The sequence below is a fragment of the Sitophilus oryzae genome, unplaced genomic scaffold, assembly GCF_002938485.1.
Source record: "Sitophilus oryzae breed Bouriz unplaced genomic scaffold, Soryzae_2.0 scaffold_41_pilon_pilon, whole genome shotgun sequence".
NCBI classification, from domain to species: domain Eukaryota; kingdom Metazoa; phylum Arthropoda; class Insecta; order Coleoptera; family Curculionidae; genus Sitophilus; species Sitophilus oryzae.
This window is the reverse complement of record NW_022146996.1, coordinates 1,201,194-1,209,546: the sequence shown is the minus strand read 5'-3', so window position 1 is coordinate 1,209,546 and position 8,353 is coordinate 1,201,194. Positions and strand designations below refer to the sequence as shown.

Below are 8,353 nucleotides of genomic sequence, written 5' to 3'. Positions count from 1 at the left end.
TATAACGTCGTTTCCTAAAATATGACTTATTATAACTAATTTACTGGTACTAGGAATGGTTAAAACTCACTACATATTTACTTTTTTATTACTAAATAAATAATAATGGCCACGATTTAAATTTAAATTCAATTTGAATATTAAAAATTTAATTAGAGATATACTTTAATTTTAATTATTATAAACGTCACTCTTTGTAAATAATTCGTAGAGTGACCTTGGCATTTTAAATCTTTATAGTAATTTTAATAAAAAACTTAAAACATCATAACATTTAGGCAAACAGTAATTAAAACGTTAATGACTAAAAGCCATCCAATATAAATTTAATTACGACTTTTTATTGGAATGTTCACAATTTTAATAAGACTGGTTCAAATTTAAAAAAATTCAAGTCAAGTCATCAAAAAAATTCAAAGACAATAATATTATTATAATATTGTATTCTAAGTCTATAGTCGGGCACCTGTAGCTCCTAGTATAAGTTTTGTTAAGTGCAAACATAAAGTATGTGAATGATAGAAAGAAAAAACGGCGTCAGTTAGCTTGGAAATGACGATCGATGGCATTCCCCATATAATTTTACATATAAAATGACAGCGATCTTCATTTCATAGCCATCGCTGACGCGGCTCTTTTTTTCGATCGTAGAGGATGATTCGTGCTATACCCAGATAGCACATTTACGTTCTTTTCATATGCGAAGCAAGTGACTTTGGAGAACAACAATGTTCTATTCACATTCCTTTTTTTCATTGGGAACATATATGGCACATGAATAGCAGAGATTACGTTCCACCCTATTCAAGTGATATAGAAGTGCGTTTCACATTCCAAGATATATTCTATGAACGTAATTATATGTTCGTAAAAGAATGTATTTAAAAATAATATTCCAATTATATGATATTCATGTTTTTAATATTCTATATTTATGCTTTTCATATGTTTTTCATATTTTTTTATTATCTACAGAGGCAAAATAAAACACTAATTTACCACAATACACCAAAACACTTTACTTTTGCACAGGACGCGCGTTTCGCTAACCATGTTAGCATCATCAGCAGATGGTCAAAATTTAAGTTTTAATCATCTGCTGATGACGCTAAGATGATTAACCAAACAAGCGTCCAGTTCAAAAGTAAAGTGTTTTGGTATATTGTGGTGAATTAGTGTTTTAATTTGCTGTTGTAACACCAAAGATTCCAACCCTCAACTCTGTATCTACTGGGTGTCCTGTATAAGGATGCCCTGTATCAATATCCTATAAACTATAGATATAGATACAATTTTTTTCATATTTAGCAATTTTTTTATCTCTTAAAATCTATAGGATACCTATACAGTACATTCATATCTGGAACACACTACAAACAATTTGCTGAAATTAAATAATTTGGTGTGTAATAATCAAAAATTAACTAATAAATAGAACGGTTAAAAATAATAGGTAAGGATAAAGACGAACTTGAGTAATATATGTTTATTAATTAAAAATATTTTAATATAACGATATACATTGATATTATCTTCTATGTCTATGTTTCTATATTCTCTTGTCTACCCTTCTGAAATAATATCAGCAGAATTATACTGTTCAAATAAATTTGCACAACTTACCTTGGTATTTTTAATCTTTCTTTTGTTTTTACAAGCCATATTTTAATTATATTGATAATTTCGGTTTCTTTTGACTCTTGAAATTGACCTTTCATGGAGTCTAAAATATATGTTATTACAGTCTTTGCAACACCAAATATCTTAAGTTCAAATACCTAAAATTGCTTTTGGCCACTAACAATGATTTCAAACTTCTCTTCTGTTTGGCCCCATCCTAAGAATATTTTTGTGCAATTTCATTGCCCAGAACCTTATAAAGCATTTTCCTTGTACTTTGTGCTACTCCTGAACCGCCAAGTCTAGATAATTCTCGAACCTAATAATTCTAAAAAATACCTTTCTCTTAAAAAATACACAATAAATGATTATAGAAGAGCCTACATAAATACCTATATAAATACTATATTGTAAGAAATTTCAGCACTGGAACTACACTTATCAGAACAGAAATCTTCAATGATACTACCAGAGATACTACTACCTACTTTGATGATGTACAGAGGATAATAAAAAATCACTTTGGTCTGAATCCAGTTTAATGTACAATATTGAAGTCATATTTGCGTAACATTGACTTAATAAGATTTTGGCTCCTTTTTTTTTGGCTGAATTTTAAAATATTTTTTAGTGTAACCTTTTTTTTTTCGAGGTCTCATGGTTTTAAATTCACTCACCTTAAAATAGATACTGAAAACACAAACATAACAAGAACTATTTTACCGATTCTATCCTTAAAATAATTATTTGCATCACTTATCTTTACGTTATCTCAGTGTTTTAATCATTTTTTATTAAAATAGTTTGGATGAAGCACGTTTACGTTTATAGTTCACTTCACAAAATAGAAATCAACCAGAAGGTTGACTGCCAAAATGCGCGCGAAACGGTGGCTAACCTAAAAATTCCTTTATGAGCGGGTAACACCTGTCAATGTAGCGGCGTTACCGGTTTAATCAGGGCAGGTCAGGGTTTAGTTGAATTCTAACCATCGCATAATATGAATATATCACATAAATACGAATTTTAAAAGCGGAATAAATAAAAATAAATTATAATAAGGAGAAATAAATAGATATTAAACAAATGCATAGAGAGTTTTATTTTAAATACTGTATTAACCCATCTTAACACAATACTTATTACCTACCTACCTAATCATAATTTTATTATTATAATGAGCCCGATTTATCTGGGTAACATTGTGTTCAAGAGAAACTTTCCCAGCATTAAAAAAAACATTTTTATTTTGATAATGTGTACTCAAAACGCAGAACGTGCCTCTAACAAATAAATTTAGGATTGTAAACTGTTACACTTTAGAACGTATCTATAGCAACGCAATTCGCGTAATTTCCCAGACCATAAAAACTTCTAAGAAAGGTGTAGGGATGACCACGGATTTTTGCCAACCAGTAAAACGCAGCTCAAGGGTTCGGTAGAAAGTTGACCTTTAATTAATTGGTTTAGTTTAGTTTTAAAATTCACGATCTCTACCCATTTCCAAATTTTTGACTACGCATATATTATCTGCCTACCTACTAATTGCAAAAAAAACCGCTGCATAAAAATTACATGTGGTGGTATCTATACAATACAAACTTTACCTTTCGAAATAACGTATTACGCTCAGTCTGTAATCACATACCTATCAGATAATAAAAATACTTATTCAATATAACCCTGACAACAGCCTGCGAAAGCGTTTTAATCCGGCCCTGAGAGTTACCCGCTGCCAATATGGCGTCGCGATTCGTGAAACGTCATCAAATTCGGCAGAGTCGGCGTTCTGGTTGATTTCTATTTTGTGGTTCACTTGTTGTTTTTTTATTAGGTTATGTTATGGATGTACGATTCGAATCGATTTCAGTCGAAGATCGATCTTTTTACCTAAAATATCGATTAAAATCTAGCGAGTTTTATCAAACTATCTTTTGGTATAATCGATCTTTTTATTTCATAATGGAAGATCGTTTTTATTTATACAGTTTTACAGGTTTATTTATTTGTTAGAATAAGAAACACTGTATTTTTGCTTGAATATTTGTTTACAGGGCATCTATATACACTAATATATAAAATCCCTAATTATTTAATACACAAAAATTTAATAGTAACTGATAGTAAGAAAATATACAAATATAATGTATTGTATTCATTTTTTCATTTCGAAATCATTTTTATTCTCCTGTATTTTTATTCAGATATTGATATGTTTAGAACGTGAATAGCAGATACTTAAAATTTATTGTAAACCATAATTTAAGAAGACATTCTAAGGTCATGCTGATAACATACCTTTAAATCACATTCGTAGTAGAATGTACTATTCATATGCCATACTTATTAAAAAAAGAATATACTTATAAGAACTTCGGAGGAATATTCTTAGAATGTAAATGTTCCTTTTGTGCTATCTGGGATAGGATATATATTTCAGAAAAATATTTTAACTTTAACTGGGTTTGAGTTGTTCGAGATGATTTTTTTAAATGTATATTTTAGATGGTCTATACTTACTTTGCTATAAATATCGTAATCTTAAATCGTGCTAGTTTGTTCAAAACACGTTCAAAATTCTATGCCAAACTTATTAAAATATAAAATAATTTTAATTTTTTTTTTAAAAACACCCTGTATATTATTTTTTATTAGATTGGGAATTAAAAAATTAACATTTTTTGTACTTAGAGTATTTCAAATTTTTTAACGGTTTCGCAGATACTCGCGGTATTATTTATATGGCTTTTTCAACAGTAAAATACGGGAGAAAAATCATTGGGTGGCTTTGATAAAAATTTACTGTGAAAAATGCCATATGAAATATAAAATTTCGAGTTCTGCGAAACCGTTAAAAATTTTGAAATACTCTAAATACAAACAATATGTCCATTTTTTAATTCTCCATCTATTAAAAAAAAATGTCTTTTTAAATAGATGGAGAAAAGGTCTTCCGTTAAAAAAAAACATCCCGATCCACTCACTCTTTTAAAAAATTTCAAGTCAAGTCAAGACAATATTATATTTTATTCTAAGTCTATTATATACCTTTTTCATGGTTTCAAATTACTTCTCGGTAAAGTTTTCAAATCTATATCCAATTAATTTCTAAAGTAGTAAAAATAAAAAGGCATAAGTTGCAATAAATATAACTTGAAAAACTTTTAAAAAACTCTCACTTGACAAACCCCTCATGGTAGCAGTGGGCCCTTTACTATTTTTTGTATTTATGCCTCATGCATTTAGTGCATCGTAGCATTCAATAGTGTAGATTTTATTTCAAAAATAATGCACTGTTTTAGAAACCGCTATGCGCCACTGAATGTAAACACAACAATGAACAGATAACACTATAGATCCAATTACTTGACAAAATGGTGAATGCGAAAAAAAATTTTAAATTAACTATCTGGTTAGGCACTAACGTAACTCGTTACTTATTATCTTATAGCACAATTTAGGCATTTAACGATAACAATAAATGAATAATTACAAAAACTACCGTGTGATTGAAAAAAAACGGCGTCCAATTGGCTTGGAAATGACGACCGATGGCACATTCCCCATCCTTATCCCTTCCCCATAAGTTTACATATAAAAAATGATAGCAGTCTTTATTTCATAGCCATCGGCCCATCGCTGACGCCTTTTTGTCGATTGTACTATTTTAATAAAAAAATAACCAAATATGGAATAGCATTTAGATTTTGTGTTACATAAAATGTCTTTTAAATCAAAAATATTTATTCTTAGTTATTATCAGTCATACACTTGCACATAACTTAATAACTGTTTTCTGTTACATAATATTTTAAAGTATAACATTTTCTTAAAAACAAATTGAACATAAAGGCACCTATGTAAATATGGACCACTATAAAACAAACACTTCAAACTAATGACAACATATTATATCAGATTTTTTTATTAAACACATTCAGACGAGAAAAGACCCCTAATACAATCAAACATGTAATCAATGCATTGTCATAATATACAGTAATATTTGCAATGATGTATCAAGAAATATTTACTTTCTTAGTTCCTTAAAAAACTTTTTTTTACTGTGGTCACAAAGCCTGTTTGAATGACAAAGCAAAACCTTTACATGAATATATATATGTATAATAATGGAAAGATAATATGTATAATGATAGAAAGGGATTAAAAATTACTGTCTTTTTCAATTAGCCGTATTGGTTTGCGAGAAATGGCGGTATTCCATGTTAGGGATACTATTCCATATTTAGTTTCCCTTCATTATAAAATAATGGTTCAACTATTACCAATACACAGGTGTTTAACCAATATACTTTTTTACTTAGATTATATAGGGCAGGTGTAATAAAAAAATCTTAATTTATTACAATAAATTAATTTACTTAATACAGTAATACTGTTGATTCATGATATAAATTCTATAGTTTTATCCTAGTGGGCAACAAATTATTTACCAAAGTCACTTAAATTTATAATAACAGTCTAGATATTCATTGAGAATCAAATGCTGTATTAAAATTAAGTATATAAAAAATAGATATTCTATTTAATCATCAGTGAGAATATTGTAAGAAAATATAACTACAATAAAAATGAAAATTGAGAAATAAATTTAAACAATACAGGGTTATTCACCTCGTACGACACGGAGTATTGTAGTCAAATGAATAGATTTTTAGAAATTGTGAGTGATGGGATCATTGGAAAACTACTAATGCTACAATTTAAAATTATTTTTAAGAGTGTCCCAAATAAAGAAAAAGCTTCAAAGTATTTTTAAATGGAAAACCCTGGACAGAATTAAATTTTTAGTTTCTTCGATTAAAATAAAAGTAAATGTGCTTAAGGTTTACCGCACTTTAATCTTACCGTTTTTGAAATATTTCCGATTTTGTGAAAATGCAGTAACAATTTTAATGCTTCGTTTCTCGAGGTATTTAAGTTTTTTAAACCAAACATTGTGCTGACATTTTTCTATTTAATAAATTTTATGTTGTACTAATAAAAATAATACTATCTGATACAGAATGTCTAAAAATTTATATTAAATAACAACTAGCTTTAAACGACAATAACTTGTTTAATTTAAATGGAATATCCTGTATATTTTAGGTGAATCAGATGTATAATTTAATTATCTATCAAATTCTCTCACAATCTCAAGTTTTCGTAAAAAAATGCACTAATATACCTACAAAATGCAGTTTTTTAGTATTTGGAGCAACTATTAAATAACGCAAACAGTCAATTAATGTACTTAGTTCGAATACTGAGATCATATATTAAATGGTCCTCTTTTACAAATATTTAAACAGTTTTTTTTTATATTTTAATGAAATAAACAAACTATATCGACAATATTAGTATCTGTACTCTTCGAAAAATTGTTACATTTTTAAAAATAATCTAAAATGTCAATATTTCATGGGTATATTGATAAATGAGGTCTAAATTATAAGAAAAATTTAGTAACTAGAAAAACTTCAGTACATTAATTGGTTTTAAAAATTTAAATACGTCTAGAGAAATGAAGCATTAAAATTGTTACTGTATTTTCACAAAATCGTAAATATTAAAAAAACGGTAAGATTAAAGTGCGGTAAACCTTAACCAAATTTACCTTTGTTTTAATGGTAGAAACTAAAAATGTAATAATATACAAGATGTTCAATTTAAAATAATGCAACTTTGATATTTTTTATATATTTGGGATACTCTGTACCTTTTGAAAATAATTTTAAGTTGTAGCTTTAGTAGTCCTCAAACGATCATCCATCACTCACAATTTCTAAAAATCTAATCATGTGGCTACAATACTCTGTGTCGTATGATATATATGTGAATAACCCTGTATACATATTATTAATCTTTGCAATTACGAAATATGTAATAAATTGACGCTTTATACACAAATAATAATATTCCTTTTCGTTGGCAAGAACCATCTATTTCAGATGGTTGACTGACTTTGATATTGTTTCTATCTGAATTAAAAACAGTTCATATTTCTTTTGAATATACATTCTTATAGACACAGAGATATACCTTTTCAATTTGACCTTATTTATCCAGGTTTCAATATTCATAATTCCCTTTAAACCATTAAATTGGTAGATATGTGGACTAGTATGGATATGAAAAAAATATATAATTTTACATATATAGTATTTTTAATACCCATTTAGAATAACACCATCCTTATTTATTATTAATAAATCAGTTGAAACAAAAAATTACCAACAAAAATGAACGTCGATTATTAATAATTTGTTAGATGTCACGTTTTTGAAGTTACATTTCATGTTAATGTCATAACGCAAAATAAGATATAAAAATGCGATATTCTGATGAATCCAAAAACTTATGCTTAATGTAGTAAACTATTTTCAAAACGATTTAGGATCTCGATTTAAGGCAATTCAAAAAGCATCCGAAGCACTAAAAGTCCCAGAATGCACATTATATAATCTAGAAAAACCAAACAGAGCTACAGATTTCGAATTTAGAAGAAATATGTCTGCAAGCGTTTCCCGGAGCAAAATCCGAATTACTAAGAATACCCTACATTGTTTGAGGGAAGTAATTTACAAAATGTATGCGCGAAAGGAAAATCACAGTAGAAACTATTTTCCTGCAATTTATCGAAGAGTCTCCAGAAACTAAGATTTCCAAAAGTTCGTTATATTTGGGAATTAAAAAAATGGGTTTTCATTTCAAAAAACCGGATGGAAGA

General features: G+C 28.1%; 1 long non-coding RNA gene across 1 annotated transcript; it reads right to left on the bottom strand.

The window, feature by feature from the left end:
• Positions 1–1,113: 1,113 nt before the first annotated feature.
• On the bottom strand, positions 1,114–2,629 carry LOC115885812. Its single transcript, XR_004050788.1, has 3 exons — positions 1,779–2,629; positions 1,624–1,723; positions 1,114–1,571 (listed from the first exon to the last, which is right to left on the bottom strand). It is a non-coding gene; the product is annotated as an uncharacterized LOC115885812 (long non-coding RNA).
• Positions 2,630–8,353: the final 5,724 nt, after the last annotated feature.